Raw genomic sequence first — 17,470 nt, 5'->3', positions numbered from 1 at the left:
CCAAGTGAATTGAGGATGAACTCTGTGTGACACGTGGTGCTAAGTTTTTTACTGAAGAACTTACTGTACACCTTGAGAACAAGTATGTAATGCATCATACACACCTGTCTACACTAAAGGGAGAAAATTTTTTTCATTTTTGAAATCTCATTAGCACATTGCCTGTGATGGGCATCACATTGTTGATGAATGCTTATTCAATAATAAAATGGTTTTCTTTCTTTTCTACCTTTTGTGGTGAAGTCCTCTGAGTCAGGAGGATTTTGTTTCTGATTATGTTTTTCTGATACAACTCCCTTTGCTTTGATTTTATGCTTGTTACAAATTCTTTATTATAAATGGTTGTCCCTAAAAAGTCTGAGTTTGATGCATTAAATAGGTGCAGGAGTTTTGATTTGCAAGATTATTCTTCTCATTATAAAATAACAAACATTTGATTGTACACATCAGTCTCTATGAGTTTGATTATTGTCATCACTCTCTCAAACAAGAGCCCATTGTTAATATGCTATCAAGATTTTAGGTTTGTAAAGCTGAGACCCAACCTCCAATTCCTGATGAATTGCTAAGATTAATGCTATTCTTTGAGGACACAACAAACAGCCAACAGCCTTCCCTAGTGAATTCCTTTAGACATGCAATATTTCTTCAGAAATAAGAATATATTAGATTAGAAAAAGTTGACTCCCTAGCAAGTGTTGCTAAATGTTAAAATAAATGCCATCTGTTTAGGTCTTGCTCTAGGCTTTAGACTAAAAAGAGGTGCTTATTAGGAAGGCTTCAACTCTGTTTCTGTGAATTCTTTAACGTAGAAAGGAACAGGTATTCTATTAAGGAATTAAGAAAACAACTACAACATTATGTTCCAGTGTCCCTGTTTTAACATCTCTCAGACACAGAGCTTGATAGACAGCAGATGGAAAACACCAAAAAATCCTCTTTATTTTGACCTTAGCATTAGGGTTCACTGCTCCCCATCTACAATAGTGTAGAGCTTTCATTTTTATTCTTTAACTCAACAACTTCACCATTTGGGGAGCCTGATACTCTGTGATTTATAGAGATTTTATTGTGTGTATCTCTGACAATTTTAGTTCTTGAAAATTATTGTTAAATATTCACATGCTTCACTGACTCAATGGACACGAGTTTGAGCAAACTCTAGAAGATGGTGAAGGACAGGGAAGTCTGGCGTGTTGCAGTCCATGGAGTGGCAGAGTCAGACACAGCTTAGTGACTGAACAACAACAACAGCTCTTAGGTAGCATTGAACTTGAAAGAAACAATTTTCTTGGAAATTTCAAGATATCATCGATTATCTTGAGCTAGATAATCTTTTAACTAGATAACACACTTGGATCCCTTTGCTTGAAGTTCTAATAACAAGCTCTCATTTCTACTTACTCTTCCCATGCTCATTTTGTCATATAGCCTCTAAATATGCTGGCACATTTTCTCAGAGCAGCTCATCTTCAGTATATCATCCTTTCTCTGGACTATGTACAACCTAACACTATGGATGTATTTCACCAGGCTGGATGCTACAAATTCCTTAAGATATAAAATCACTGAGATTTATGTTCACTTGAAATTTGAGGTACTTAATTTTTATTCTAGATAAACTTAATCTACTGTTTTTTAATCACTGTTTACTAGGAAACTTTTTAGTTTTTGAGTCCCTGATTTTTAGACTACCTTAAATTTTGAATATGACACATTAGGGAGGTATGCCCATAACTAAATTTTATTATTCAAAAAATGAATATTCAATTATTCACTTCAATCTCATCCAAAAACTAAAATATTTATGAAAATAGTAGCTAGTTACATTTTAATCTCATCCCTAGTTCCCATGTTTTGTAAGAAAAAGAGTACTAGATGAATAGTCTATTAATCTCAAAGCCTTATCCCAACTTCAGTCTTGAAGTGTATAAAACAGATAATCATTGTTAGTCATACTCATCAAAGGTGAAAAACAACAAATGTAAAAAAAAATGGGCATTTGAAAATGGCAAGCATTATTAGTTCATAGACTTTCTTCAAAATCTTCTATAAATGTTTTAATGGAAATTAAGCAGAGTGAGATCAAATTGCCAACACTCACTGGATCATAGAAAAAGCAAGAGCGTTCCAGAAAAACATCTATTTCTGTTTTATTGACTATGCAAAAGCCTTTGACTGTGTGGATCACAATAAACTGTGGAAAATTCTTCAAGAGATGGGAACACCAGACCACATGACCTGCCTCTTGAGAAACCTATATGCAGGTCAGGAAGCAATAGTCAGAACTGGACATGGAACAACAGACTGGTTCCAAACAGGAAAAGGAGTACATCAAGGCTGTATATTGTCACCCTGCTTATTTAAATTATATGCAGAGTACAACATAAGAAACGCTGGGCTGGAGGAAGCACAAGCTGGAATTAAGATTGCCGGGAGAAATATCAATAACCTCAGATATGCAGATGCTGCTGCTGTTGCTAAGTCGCTTCAGTCGTGTCCAACTCTGTGCGACCCCATAGACGGAAGCCCACCAGGCTCCCCCGTCCCTGGGATTCTCCAGGCAAGAATATTGGAGTGGGTTGCCATTTCCTTCTCCAATGCATGAAAGTGAAAAGTGAAAGGGAAGTCGCTCAGTCGTGTCCGACTCTTAGTGACCCCATGGACTGCAACCTACCAGGCTCCTCCGTCCATGGGATTTTTCAGGCAAGAGTACTGGAGTGGGGTGCCATTGCCTTCTCCGGATATGCAGATGACACCACCCTTATGGCAGAAAGTGAAGAGGAACTCAAAAGCCTCTTGATGAAAGTGAAAGAGGAGAGTGAAAAAGTTGGCTTAAACTTCAACATTCAGAAAACTAAGATCATGGCATCTGGTCCCATCACTTCATGGCAAATAGATGGGGAAACAGTGGAAACGGTGTCAGACTTTATTTTGGGGGGCTCCAAAATCACTGCAGATGGTGATTGCAGCCATGAAATTAAAAGACGCTTGGTCCTTGGAAGTAAAGTTATGACCAACCTAGATAGCATATTGAAAAGCAGAGACATTACTTTGCCAACAAATGTCCATCTAGTCAAGGTTATGGTTTTTCCAGTAGTCATGTATGGATGTGAAGGTTGGACTGTGAAGAAAGCTGAGCGCTGAAGAATTGATGCTTTTGAACTGTGGTGTTAGACAAGACTCTTGAGAGTCCTTTGGACTGCAGGGAGATCCAACCAATCCATTCTAAAGGAGATCAGTCCTGGGTGTTCTTTGGAAGGACTGATGCTAAAGCTGAAACTCCAATACTTTGGCCACCTCATGCTAAGAGTTGACTCATTGGAAAAGAGTCTGACGCTGGAGGAATTGGGGGCAGGAGAAGGATACAACAGAGGATGAGATGGCTCAATGGCATCACCAATTCGATGGACAAGACTTTGGGTGAACTCTGGGAGTTGGTGATGGACAGGGAGGCCTTGTGTGCTGCAACTCATGGGGTCACAAAGAGTTGGACACGACTGAGTGACCGAACTGATCTGAACTGAAGCAGAGTGAAAAAGCATCAATATTAAAAAAACGATTATATAGTTAAACACACAACTTAAACTGTACTTCTGAACCTAACTACATGTATCATTTGCACCCATATTAGACATATACATACAGATACACACAACACGATTTATCTTTTATTTCCTGAAATCCCTCATAATATTTTGTATCCTTCTTAGGATTGAAATCAATGTCTGAATTTTGCTAAAGTTTTTAAAAGATTCTTATTAATATTGTTTTTCACTTGCTTCAGAATGTTCTGTTCCATCCTATATTATACATAGTTTGTTCCGAAGATGGCTTTTTGCTTCATTATGCATGCATGTGTTGCTAAGTCACATCAGTCATGTCTAACTCTTCACTACCCTATGGACCGTAGCCCACCAGGTTCCTCTGTCCATGGGATTCTCCAGGCAAGAATACTGGAGTGGGTTGCCATGCTCTCCTCCAGGGGATCCTTCTGACCCAGAAATCAAAACCCGTGTCTCGTATGTCTCCTGCATTGACAGGCAGTTCTTTACCACTAGTGCCCCCTGGGAAGCCACTTGCTTCACTGTGTGTTAGTTGCTCCGTCATGTCCGATTCTTTGTGACCCCATGGACTATAGCCCACCAGGCTCCTCTGTCCATGAAATTCCTTAGGCAAGATATTAGAGTGGGTTGCCATTCCCTTCTCCAGGGGGTTCTTCCTAGCCCAGGGATTGAACCTGGGTCTCCCACATTTCAGGCAGATTCTTTACCATCTGAGCTACCAGGGAAGCTCCTTGCTTTAATATAAAGGTTCATAAATCTCACTTAAAAATAAAGCACTTAAAATAAAATCCCCATCTCTACCTCCAAACAAACCCATCTGATTTTTAGTTATTCTTCAAGTGGAAGAACTTGTAATTAATGTCTTATCATTTATTTTGTCTTATTCTTTCCAGTGCTAATCAGCAATTATATATAGAGAACAAGATTCTTTCCATTAAATTATTTACATGACCACATCATAAAAAAATGTGATTTCATAAAAAAAAACTTATAATAAAATTTTGTGATTTAAGTAGCTAAATTATATTTAGCAGTTAAAATATAATTTCATTTCATGTTGTCTTAGAGGGTGTTGAAACGCTACATTCAAACATCGAGACAGGAGGAGAAATTTGGGTTTAAACTGTTTAAACAGCAAGACTCTGACAAATAGGAAGATTCACTGGCACTCAGTAGAAATTGACATGCCCTGAACACTAAAATATCAAATTATTTTCTTATCTTGCTTTAGTAATCCTGGTTCTCAGTTGCAAAAAATTCAAATAACCATGTCTGATTACTTCAGTTCTTTTCCAGACTAGCCAGGTACAGTCAGAAAAAGTTCACTGACATGAAGAGACGCAGTGATGGGGTCTCTCTCAGGGCCAGGGTCTCTGGTTGGTCATGCACAGCTCCAGGGAGTGTCATTTACCTTCACAATTGCCCTGGACTTGTGTGTTTACTGCTACAGTTGTCTGTACTTGTCTTGAGGAAGAGACAGTTTTTTCCTAATAAGAGGAAAACACCATTCAAGCTGTGGGACAATAAACCAGAATCTCTATCTGATTAATTTGCAGCTTCAACCAAACCTGTATCTCTTGTGAAAATATGTGGAAATTCAGATGTGTTATTTCCACTAGAAAACTAGTAACTTTACTGAGGATATCCTATTCTGAAATAAAATAACAAAAAATGGTTAGCTTTTATGGTAAAGATATAAATAGAAGTCTAGTAAACATATTATTGGTTCCTCTCTGTTGCAGTCAATAGTTTTAGTTGGTTTCAGTCGAAAAATGGCTAAGAATTTTGGACATCATAATTTGAAATGAAATACAATTAGAAAATAAATTGAAAAAAAATTTAACAATCTCTATATTTAAAAATTGTCCTAAGAAAGAAAATGAAAACAAAATTGCAATGAGCAAAATAATGGTACATTAAAATACTTGAGACTATTACAGAGAAGGCAGTAGTTGCTTATTAAATGTTATTAAAAATAATAATGTAGCAACTACTGTGACGTTATAAAAAAACATGTTAATACAAAGCCAAGAGGGAAGGTAAGTACTTGCTTAAATCTTTTGCTCTCTTCATACCTCTGTTTTAACATTGTATTTACAAAATTTTTATTTTAACTTTTTATATAGCTTTTTCCTTTGCTAGTCTGTGCAATCTTGAATAATAGACTCCCAATATTATAGAATTTTGGACTTTAGAGCCTGCTATAAAACCTGACACACATGAGATCAATATATTTCTTGTACCCCTGCATATTAACATCTTCTAAGGAAGGTGCCTAGTTTCTGCCATTCTACTTAAAGATTAGGAATAGTTACCTTTCACTCCTCTATATACTTCAAATATTTGCAAGTCATGGTATTCCGTTCACTTCAGTTTGGTCACCCAGTCGTGTCTGACTCTTTGCGACCCCATGAACCACAACATGCCAGGCCTCCTTGTCCATCACCAACTCCCGGAGTTCACCAAAACTCGTGTGCATTGAGTCAGTGATGCCATCCAACCATCTCATCCTCTGTCTTCCCCTTTTCCTCCTGCCCTCAATCTTTCCCAGCATCAGGGTCTTTTCAAATGAGTCAGCTCTTCGCATCAGGTGGCCAAAGTATTGGAGTTTCAGGTTCAACATCAGTTCTTCCAATGAACACCCAGGACTGATCTTCTTTAGGATAGACTGGTTGCATCTCCTTGCAGTCCAAGGGACTCTCAACAGTCTTCTCCAACACCATAGTTCAAAAGCATCAATTCTTCGGTGCTCAGCTTTCTTCACAGTCCAACTCTCACATCCATACATGACCACAGGAAAAACCATAGCCTTGACTAGACGGACCTTTGTTGGCAAAGTAATGTCTCCGCTTTTCAATATGCTATCTAGGTTGGTCATAACTTTCCTTCCAAGGAGTAAGTGTCTTTTAATTTCATGGCTGCAGTCACAATCTGCAGTGATTTTGGAGCCCCCCAAAATAAAGGCAGCCACTATTTCCACTGTTTCCCCATCTATTTCCCATGAAGTGATGGGACCGGATGCCATGATCTTCATTTTCTGAATGTTGAGCTTTAAGCCAACTTGTTCACTCTCCTCTTTCACTTTCATCAAGAGGCTTTTGAGTTCCTCTTCACTTTCTGCCATAAAGGTGGTGTCATCTGCCTATCTGAGGTTATTGATATTTCTCCCAGCAATCTTGATTCCAGCTTGTGCCTCTTCCAGCCCAGAGTTTCTCATGATGTTCTCTGCATGTAAGTTAAATAAGCAGGGTGACAATATACAGCCTTGACATACTCTTTTTTCCTATTTGGAACCAGTCTGTTGTTCCATGTCCAGTTCTAACTGTTGCTTCCTGACCTGCATACAGGTTTCTCAAGAGGCAGGTTAGGTGCTCTGGTATTCCCATCTCTTGAAGAATTTTCCACAGTTTATTGTGATCCACACAGTCAAAGGCTTTGGTGTAGTCAATAAAGCAGAAATAGATGTTTTTCTGGAACACTCTTGCTTTTTCCATGATCCAGTGGATGTTGGCAGTTTGATTTCTGGTTCCTCTGCCTTTTCTAAAACCAGCTTGAACATTTGGAAGTTCACGGTTCACATATTGCTGAAGCCTGGCTTGGAGAATTTTGAGCATTACTTTACTAGCATGTGAGATGAGTGCAATTGTGTGGTATTAAAAGACTGAATTCTGCAGGTAGACTATTCAAACTTCAGCTCAGCTGTGTACTAACTGAAGAAACTTGAGAGAGAATGAGAATGAAGGCATTTGTTCCCCAACCCTGGGTCTTTTTTAGATGTGTGTGTGTGTGTTCCGTTGCTCAGTTGTGTCAGACTCTTTGAGATGCTGTGAACTGTAGCTTGTGAGAGGCCATGAATTGTAGCCCACCAGGCTTTTCTTGTCCATGGAGTTTTTCAGACAAGAATACTTATTCCTCCTCCATTTTCCTCTTCCAGAGGATCTTCTTGACTTAAGGATTAAAGCTGCTTCTCTTTTGTCTCCTGCATTGGTAGGCAGATTCTTTACAATTAGCACAACCTTGAAGAAGTTACCTAACATCTCCAAGTCTCAGTTTTTTCAGCTGCAAAGTTGACATAATAATAGAAACTACTTCGTGGGAGTTGATACAAACTCAGTAAGAAAATTTATATTAAGGTCTTAGTAAAATACTGGCCTATAATGCACATATTCACCTTTATGTAGATGGCAATGCTTCTGGGTGTAACAATATTACTATTGTTACTATTAGCCCCTTAAATTTTTTACTTCCAGTATGATTAGATATCACATTTCAAATAATAATGGAATTTTGTTACTGAACAGAGAGCTATGGACTTTGAAAAAAATTCCAGATCATTTTACAGCTGAAAATTAACAGTATCAACAAGATGCACTCATGCCAGGATAGTACTCTATCGTTCATAGGCCATTTGTGCAGGAAAGCAAGTTTTATATTTCTAGTCAGTCTTCAACTCATCATTTGAATTTACTGATGACTATCTCAAGGGTATTAGCAAGTTACTATATTATAATACAAACTCTAAAATTCAAATAAAGAGTTGGCAGTGACAGGGAAAAATGTTAATAATATTTTGCGGTACATAAAAATGCTACAAATTTTCCCATATTTTCATGCATGATATCATTGTGGATAGGTCAGGATTATGAAAGATTTGGAAAACTGGCCATTAACTAAAAATGCTGGTTATTTGGTATTGTCCCACTAACTCTTTAATTTTTTCTTCCTACTTTCAGCTCTTAAAAATATGTGAATGTGGTGGAAATATATGTAGGTATATATTTGCCATAGGAAAATTTAATTATATAAATCCCAATGCTTCTAGGTGAAAAAAAAAAATCCCCAAATATACAGATTCCTTTAGAATTCAAAGAATCTCACTTGACTATGTTATAGCTCTTTAGTATTAGCTCCCTGAAATCAAAATGAAAAAATTAAATTAGTTGAAACTTATGGAGATTGTCCTGTAACAAAGTTTAGCTGTGATTTTTTGTTGGACTACAGAAAAATTGAGTTTATTTTGGAAACAGATTCATAAACCCTACTCTGTTCTTTGTAAATGTCATATTTAGGAAAGAAAAAACAAAGTGTAAGATCAATTTGCAGGTTCAAGTGTGCCAATTGTGCGAGGATAGCAACTAAAAAGCAGCAACAATTTCCTCAGAGATGAACTCAATTAGGTCTGAATTTCATGAGCTTTTGTAAGCACTTATACTATGCCATGACTTGGGAGTACTTTCCCTGAATTCTCACTACCGCATGTGAAATATGTAACCCTTTTTTTTTTTTGGCCAGTACTTCCAATTGCTTTAATGGGATTACATGTACTACAGTTAGTATTATATTTTATTTTTACACCTGAAATATTCTCCCTCCTCCCTCAAATTAATCCTTTTGTGTAATCAGCGCTGCCTAAAATAAAAGATCTTTTTTCAACATAGGAAGAAGAGAGAAATAAGGAGAGAGGAGAGAAGAAGGGAAACAATATCCATCTGTTCAGCTAAGGAAGTAGGGGGAGTAGAGTAGAGATGAGGTAGGAGGAAGAATTCATAGACTCAGAAAGCAGGATAAAAATAATGTATATTTGATTATGTGACCCTCCAAGATCTGTGGAATGTTGATTTTTTTAAGCACTAAAGAATTTTTTTCAGATATTCAGCAGTATTACTTTTTTCTATTTTGTAATAAATTATCTGCCAATAAAATGTTAATTCTCTATAGGTCATTCCATCCCTTGCCTTTTGGAAGCCTTTTACCTTTAAAATCAACTTTATAGAGCTATAATTTATAAATAATGAACTGCATATTAATGATAAAATTGTTGAGCTTTGACATATATGTGTATCTGATAAACTATTGCTACAAATCACAATATGGAATGCTTTAATAACCTCCCAAATATTCCCCATGGCCCCATGCAATTTATTTCTCTCTCTGCTCCTGGCTCCAGGCAACCATTGATCTGCCTTCTGTACTGATAGATTAGTTTGCAATTTCTAAAATTTTAATGAAATAGATACATATGTACTTTTTGTGTCTGGCTTCTTTCATTCATAATAATAGTTTTGAGATTGACCCATGTTGTATGTATCAGGAGTTTATTCCTTTTTATTACTGAGGAATATTCAATTATATCAATTCACCACTTTTAAAAAATCCATTCACCAGCCGATAAACAATTGGATAGCTTCCAGGTTTTAACTATCATGAATAATGCTGATCTGACCACTCATATACTAGTCTTTGTGTAGACACAAGTTCTCATTCTTCTAGGGTAACTTAGGAATGGTCATACAGTAACCTTATGGGTTTTTCAGGTGGCAATAGTGGTAAAAAACCGTCCTACCAATGCAAGAGATGTTTAAGACACTTGGGTTCAATCCCTACATCAGGAAGATCCCCTGGAGAAGGGAATGGCAACCCACTCCAGTATTCTTGCCTAGAGAATCCCATGGAGAGAGGTGCTTGGCTGGCTACAGTCCATGGGGTTGCAAAGAGTCGGATATGACTGAAGTGACTTAGAATGCAAGCATGGTAACCTTAAATGTCTAACTGTATTAGAAACTGTCAAAAAATTTTTCAAAGTGGTTGCACCATTTCACATTGGCATCAGTGAAATATGTTTCATGAATTCCACATTCTCACTAAGCATTGCTGTTGTTAGTCTTTGTAACTTTAATTCAAACGGGTATATCAGTTTAGTTCAGTTCAGTGGCTCAGTCAAGTCCAACTCTTTGCAACCCCATGAACTGCAGCACACCAAGCCTCCCTGTCCATGACCAACTCCCAGAGTTTACCCAAACTCGTGTCCGTTGAGTCGGTGATACCATCCAACCATCTCATCCTCTATCATCCCCTTATCCTCCTGCCCTCAATTTCGCCCAGTATCAGGGTCTTTTCAAATGAATCAGCTCTTCACATCAGGTGGCCAAAGTACTGGAGTTTCAGGTTCAACATCAGTCCTTCCAATGAACACCCAAGACTGATCTCCTTTAGGATGGACTGGTTGCATCTCCTTGCAGTCCAAGGGACTTCCAAGAGTCTTCTCCAATACCACAGTTCAAAAGCATCAATTCTTCAGTGCTCAGCTTTCTTTATAGACAACTCTCACATCCATACATGACCACTGGAAAAACCATAGCCTTGACTAGATGGACCTTTGTTGGCAAAGTAATGTCTCTGCTTTTCAATATGCTATCTAGGTTGGTCATAACTTTCCTTACAAGGAGTAAGCGTCTTTTAATTTCATGGCTGCAGTCACCATCTGCAGTGATTTTGGAACCCAAAGAAATAAAGTGTGACACTGTTTCCACTGTTTCTCCACCTATTTGCCATGAAGTGATGGGACCGGATACCATGATCTTAGTTTTCTGAATGTTGAGCTTTAAGCCAACTTTTTCACTCTCTTTCACTTTCATCAAGAGGCTCTTTAGTTCCTCTTCACTTTCTGCCATAAGGGTGGTGTCATCTGCACATCTGAGGTTATTGATATTTCTCCCAGCAATCTTGATTCCCGCTTGTGCCTCTTCCAGCCCACCACTTCTCATGATGTACTCTGCATATGTTAAATAAGCAGGGTGACAATATACAGCCTTGACGTACTCCTTTTCCTATTTGGAACCAGTCTGTTGTTCCATGTCCAGTTCTAACTGCAGCTTCTTGACCTGCATACAGATTTCTCAAGAGGTAGGTCAAGTGGTCTGGTATTCCCATCTCTTTCAGAATTTTCCACAGTTTATTGTGATCCCCACAGTCAAAGGCTTTGGCATAGTCAATAAAACAATAATAGATGTTTTTCTGGAACTCTCTTGCTTTTTTGATGATCCAGCAGATGTTGGCAATTTGATCTCTGGTTCCTCTGCCTTTTCTAAAACCAGCTTGAACATCTGGAAGTTCACGGTTCACGTATTGCTGAAGCCTGGCTTGGAGAATTTTGAGCATTACTTTACTAGCATGTGAGATGAGTGCAATTGTGCGGTAGTTTGAACATCTTTGGCATTGCCTTTCTTTGGGATTGGAATGAAAACTGACCTTTTCCAGTCCTGTGGCCACTGCTGAGTTTTCCAAATTTGCTGGCATATTGAGTGCAGCACTTTTACAACATCATGTTTTAGGATTTGAAATAGCTCAACTGGATTCTATCACCTCTACTAGCTATGTTAGTAGTGATGCTTTCTAAGGCCCACCTGACTTCACATTCCAGGATGTGGGTATATAGTACCGTCTTATTGTGGTTTTAATCTAAATTTTCTTAATGGTTAATGATGTTGAGCATCTTTTCATGTGTTCACTTGCCATTCATATATCCTCTTCTGTGGAATATCTTGCCTATTTTTATGTTATATTATTGACTTATTAATGAGTTGTACAAGTCCATTATATATGTTGGGTCCAAGTCCTTTGCCAAGATACATGTGTTGTTGCTAAATTTTTTTCCAATATAATTAGTGTCTTTGTATAGAAAAATATTTTTAATTTTGGTAGAAACATATTTATCATTTTTTCTTTTATGATTTACTTTTTTTGTCTCTAATCTGAGAAATCTTTACATAACTTAATGTCAGGAAGATTTTACCTGTCAAGAAATTTTTATAGATTTAGGTTCTCTCTTAGGTGTACCATCAATTTGAGTTAATATTTGTGTATGATAGGAGATGACGGTTGATACTTATTTTTTGTATGGGTATCCAGTTAATCTAGCACCAATTATTGAAAAGATTATTTTTGTGCTACCTTTCATATTTTTCACAATCCTGATTTTCTAGTACGAACCAAAGCTCAATTTTAAAATATTCAGTAATATTATTTTATACCTATTTTATAATAAATATCATCATCTGCCAGGAAATGGTTAATACTCCATATGGCGTTTATTCTATGTCTTTTGGGAATCTTTTTTGAAAACTAAGTTTTATTGAGGTGTAGTTTACATACAGCAGACTTTTAGTGAACATCACTTTTGAAGTTGAGTCAGAAGTGAAATCAATGATCTTTTGTTCTGTTCCATTGCTGGCTTCTCCCTAATTCTATTCAATGAAAATTATGGATCATTTCTTTGTATCATGTACTGTGTTAGGAAAGAGACAAGAATAAGAAACCATTTCCTAGAAGATTTCATGTTAAGAACTAGGAGTAAACACGTCACATACAATCTAGACACTGCTATAATAAAGGTTAAGAAAAAAAATATTGACAAATTGAGAAAAGAGAAGTTAAAGAAAACTTCATAGAGATGGTATTGCTTTAATTAGTTTATCTTTATTATAGTACTTTTTGCCTTCTTTTGAAAAAGAAACATTCATCACAGAAAATTTAGAGTATAAAAATGGATATTTACCTCATTAATCTGGATTTTGGATGTTAGCAGGCTCATCTGGATCAGAAAGCTCAATGGTGAGTTGTGCCTTAAATAAAGAAGGGAAACTTGTACAGCTTACCTGAGAGATCTTCCCTATCAGTTCAGTTCAGTTCAGTCGCTCAGTCGTGTCCGACTCTTTGCGACTCCATGAATCACAGCACGCCAGGCCTCCCTGTTCATCACCATCTCCCGGAGTTCACTCAGACTCACGTCCATCAGGTCCGTGATGCCATGCAGCCATCTCATCCTCTGTCGTCCCCTTCTCCTCCTGCACCCAATCCCTCCCAGCATCAGAGTTTTTTCCAATGAGTCAACTCTTCGCATGAGGTGGCCAAAGTACTGGAGTTTCAGCTTTAGCATCATTCCTTCCAAAGAAATCCCAGGGTTGATCTCCTTCAGAATGCACTGGATGGATCTCCTTGCAGTCCAAGGGACTCTCAAGAGTCTTCTCCAACACCACAGTTCAAAAGCATCAGTTCTTCGGCGCTCAGCCTTCTTCACAGTCCAACTCTCACATCCATACATGACTACTGGAAAAACCATAGCCTTGACTAGACGGACCTTAGTTGGCAAAGTAATGTCTCTGCTTTTGAATATGCTATCTAGGTTGGTGATAACTTTTCTTCCAAAGAGTAAGCGTCTTTCAATTTCATGGCTGCAGTCACCATCTGTAGTGATTCTGGAGCCCCAAAAAATAAAGTCTGACACTGTATCCACTGTTTCCCCATCTATTTCCCATGAAGTGATCTTCCCTATAGAGAAGTCATTTATTGATTTAGTTACTAGAGCTAGCCACACCCAAGTGCAAACTGTCTTGGACTGAACAAAAGAAAAAGAATGAATATAAGAGGAAATGGGATGGCTATGAAAGGCCTGGAGGTAGGATTCCATTAAATAAGAAGAGACATATTGAAACAGGCAGTGTCTACTGTTTGTCTAATACTCAACCTGAGCTAAGCATCCTCACTGCTTTACTGAATTCTCACAGCATCCTTAGGGAAGCTTTACAAAGAGAGAAATTAAGGCAAGAAATGTTAAGGCCACCATGGTAGATTAAATTATGGTTCAAAAATATTCACCCTCCCTTACTATCACTGTTCCATCTACTGATCTTAGGGTTGGTCATGTGATTGGCTATGGAGTGTACTTCCTGGTCCCTTGGTTAGACTTTGGGCTTGGCCGTGTGATTTGCTTTGGCCAATGGGATACTAGCAGACATAACACAAGAACGGGTTTGAAACATGCATGCATGAAGGACTTTTCCTCTTATTTCCCTGCTTTCAATATGAGGCGAACATGCCCTAGGATAGCCTCCTGGTTCAGAGAGGATGAAAGACAAGTGGAATGGACCTGGAACTGACCTGTAATTTGGAGCACAGCCCAGCCTGGATCAGGTAACCCACAGAGAGGTGAGCATTTAAGTTCATTCAGTCGTTCAGTCGTGTTTGACTCATAGCGACCCCATGGAATGCAGCACAACAGGCCTCCCTGTCCATCACCAACTCCCGGAGTTTACACAAACTCATGTCCATTGAGTCAGTGATGCTATTCAACCATCTCATCTTCTGTCATCCCCTTCTTCTCCTGCCTTCAATCTTTCCCAGCATCAGGGTCTTTTCAAATGAGTCAGTTCTTTGCATCAGGTGGCCAAAGTATTAGAGTTTCAGCTTCAGCATCAGTCCTTCCAATGAACATTCAGACTGATTTCTTTAGGATGGACTGGTTGCATCTCCTTGCAGTCCAAGGGACTCTCAAGAGTCTTCTCCAACACCACAGTTCGAAGCGTCAATTCTTTGGTGCTCAGCTTTCTTTACAGTCCAACTTTCACATCCATACGTGACTACTGGAAAAACCATAGCCTTGACTAGGCAGACCTTTGTTGGTGAAGTAATGTCTCTGCTTTTTAATATACTGTCTAGGTTAGTCATAACTTTTCTTCCAAGGAGCAAGTGTCTTTTAATTTCATGGTTGCAATCACCATCTGCAGTGATTTTGGAGCCCCCCAAAATAAAGTCTGTCACTATTTGCCATGAAGTGATGGGACCAGATGCCATGATCTTAGTTTTCTGAATGTTGAGCTTTAAGTCAACTTTTTCACTCTCCTCTTTCACTTTCATCAAGAGGCTCTTTAGTTCTTCTTCACCTTCTGCCATAAAAGTGGTGTCATCTGCATATCTGAGGTTATTGATATTTCTCCCAGCAATCTTGATTCCAGCTTGTGCTTCTTTCAGCCCAGCATTTCTCACTATGTACTCTGCATATAAGTTAAATAAGCAGGGTGACAATGTACAGCCTAGACATACTTCTTTCCTGATTTGGAACCAGTCTGTTGTTCCATGTCCAGTTCTAACTGTTGCTTCTTGACCTGCATACAGGTTTCTCAAAAGGCAGGTCAGGTGGTCTAGTATTTCCATATCTTTAGGAGTTTTCCACAGTTTGTCATGATCCACACAATCAAAGGCTTTGGCATAGTCAATAAAACTGAAAAAGATGTTTTTCTGGGGCTCTCTTGCTTTGTTGATGATCCAGCAGATGTTGGCAATTTGATCTCTGTTCCTTTGCCTTTTCTAAAACCAGCTTGAACATCTGGAAGTTCATGGTTTACGTACTGATGAAGCCTGTCTTGCAGAATTTTGAGCATTACTTTGCTAGCCTTTGCTGCTAAGCTGCTAAGTTGCTTTAGTCATGTCCGACTCTGTGCAACCCCATAGACGGCAGCCTGTGAGACGAGTGCAATTGTCTGGTAGTTTAAGCATTCTTTGGTATTGGAAAGAAAACTGACCTTTTCCAGTCCTGTGGTCACTGCTGAGTTTTCCAAACTTGCTGGCATATTGAGTGCAGCACTTTCACAGCATCATCTTTTTAGGGTTTGAAATAGCTCAACTGGAATTCCATCACCTCCACTAGCTTTGTTCATAGTGATGGTTTCTAAGGCCCACTTGACTTCACATTCCAGGATGTCTGGTTCTAGGTGAGTGGTCACACCATCGTGATTATCTGGGTCGTGAAGATCTCTTTTATATAGTTCTTCTGTGTATTTTTGCCACCTCTTTAAATATCTTCTGCTTCTTTTAGGTCCATACCATTTCTGTCCTTAATCGAGCCCATCTTTGCATGAAATGTTCCCTTGGTATCTCTCATTTTCTTGAAGAGATCTCTAGTCTTTCCCATTCTGTTGTTTTCCTCTATTTCTTTGGACTGATCAGTGAGGAAGGCTTTCTTATCTCTCCTTGCTATTCTTTGGAACTCTGAATTCAAATGGGTATATCTTTCCTTTTCTCCTTTGCTTTTTGCTTCTCTTCTTTTCACAGCCATTTTAAGGCCTCCTCAGACAACCATTTTTCTGTTTTTCATTTCCTTTTCTTGGAGATGGTCTTCATCCCTGTCTCCTGTACAATGTCACAAACCTGCATCCATAGTTCATCAGGCACTCTGTCTATCAGATCTGATCCCTCTAATCTATTTGTCACTTCTACTGTATAATCATAAGGGATTTGATTTAGGTCATACCTGAATGGTCTAGTGGTTTTCCCTACTTTCTTCAATTTAAGTCTGAATTTGGCAATAAAGAGTTCATGATCTGAGCCACAGTCAGCTCCTGGTATTGTTTTTGCTGACTGTATAGAGCTTCTCCATCTTTGGCTGCAAAGAATATAATCAGTCTGATTCTGGTATTGACCATCTGGTGATGTCCATGTGTAGTATCTTCTCATGTGTTGTTGGAAGAGGGTGTTTGCCAAAAGAACAAACTGGTCATAGCAAACACCCTCTTCCAACAACACAAGAGAGGTGAGGGAGAAGGGCTGACTGTCGTTTTCTCCAGTGGGTTTTTGGTGGTTTGTTATTCAGCCACCTAAGTGGGTGGCAGAAAGAATTTGAACACTGACAATACGGGTACAGAATCTCTCTCATACTTCTACCTATACAAGAAATAATGAATTCTTTTCAAATGTTCAGGTAAAGATAATTAGTTGGAGGACAAAGCAAAGGTCCATAACTCAGGAGAAAGTAAAATAGATCAAGAATTAAGAGAATATTTCATCAATTAAATAACGAGATCTTGGCAAATCGTTTAATCTCTCTGTACTTTTTTTGAAAGACTATTGCAAAAAATAAAGTAATCACTGTCAGAGTTCTTTGAACATGTTAAAAGTGTTATGGAAATTGTAGTGTTTCCTTTAAGTCTATTTTGTTTCCTGCAGAATCTCAGTGCCTGGTGTCATAAGTGTGTAAGTACATTTGTTAAAATAAATTGAAGTAAATTCTTTGCAAACAGCATTCTCAGTTCATAAATAACAAAAATATAAAGCATATTTATTATAAGGGGAGTAATTAATTTCTATTTTTGACAAGAGCAGGAAAAAAATGTCAAGGAAGTCCCTTCCCCTTATAGCAGTTGACCCGTATGGAACATACAGAAGCTGTCGTTTCTGACCTCTACTACCCAACTAATGGTACCCAGACTGACATTGTATAAATCCTAACACTAATGAGAATGTTGCTGCAGTCTTCTAACAGGATGCCTTTTGCCCCAAAGAGTGTTTTAATA

Source organism: Oryx dammah, unplaced genomic scaffold (assembly GCF_014754425.2).
Source record: "Oryx dammah isolate SB20612 unplaced genomic scaffold, SCBI_Odam_1.1 HiC_scaffold_18, whole genome shotgun sequence".
NCBI lineage: Eukaryota > Metazoa > Chordata > Mammalia > Artiodactyla > Bovidae > Oryx > Oryx dammah.
This window is presented reverse-complemented; position numbering follows the sequence as displayed.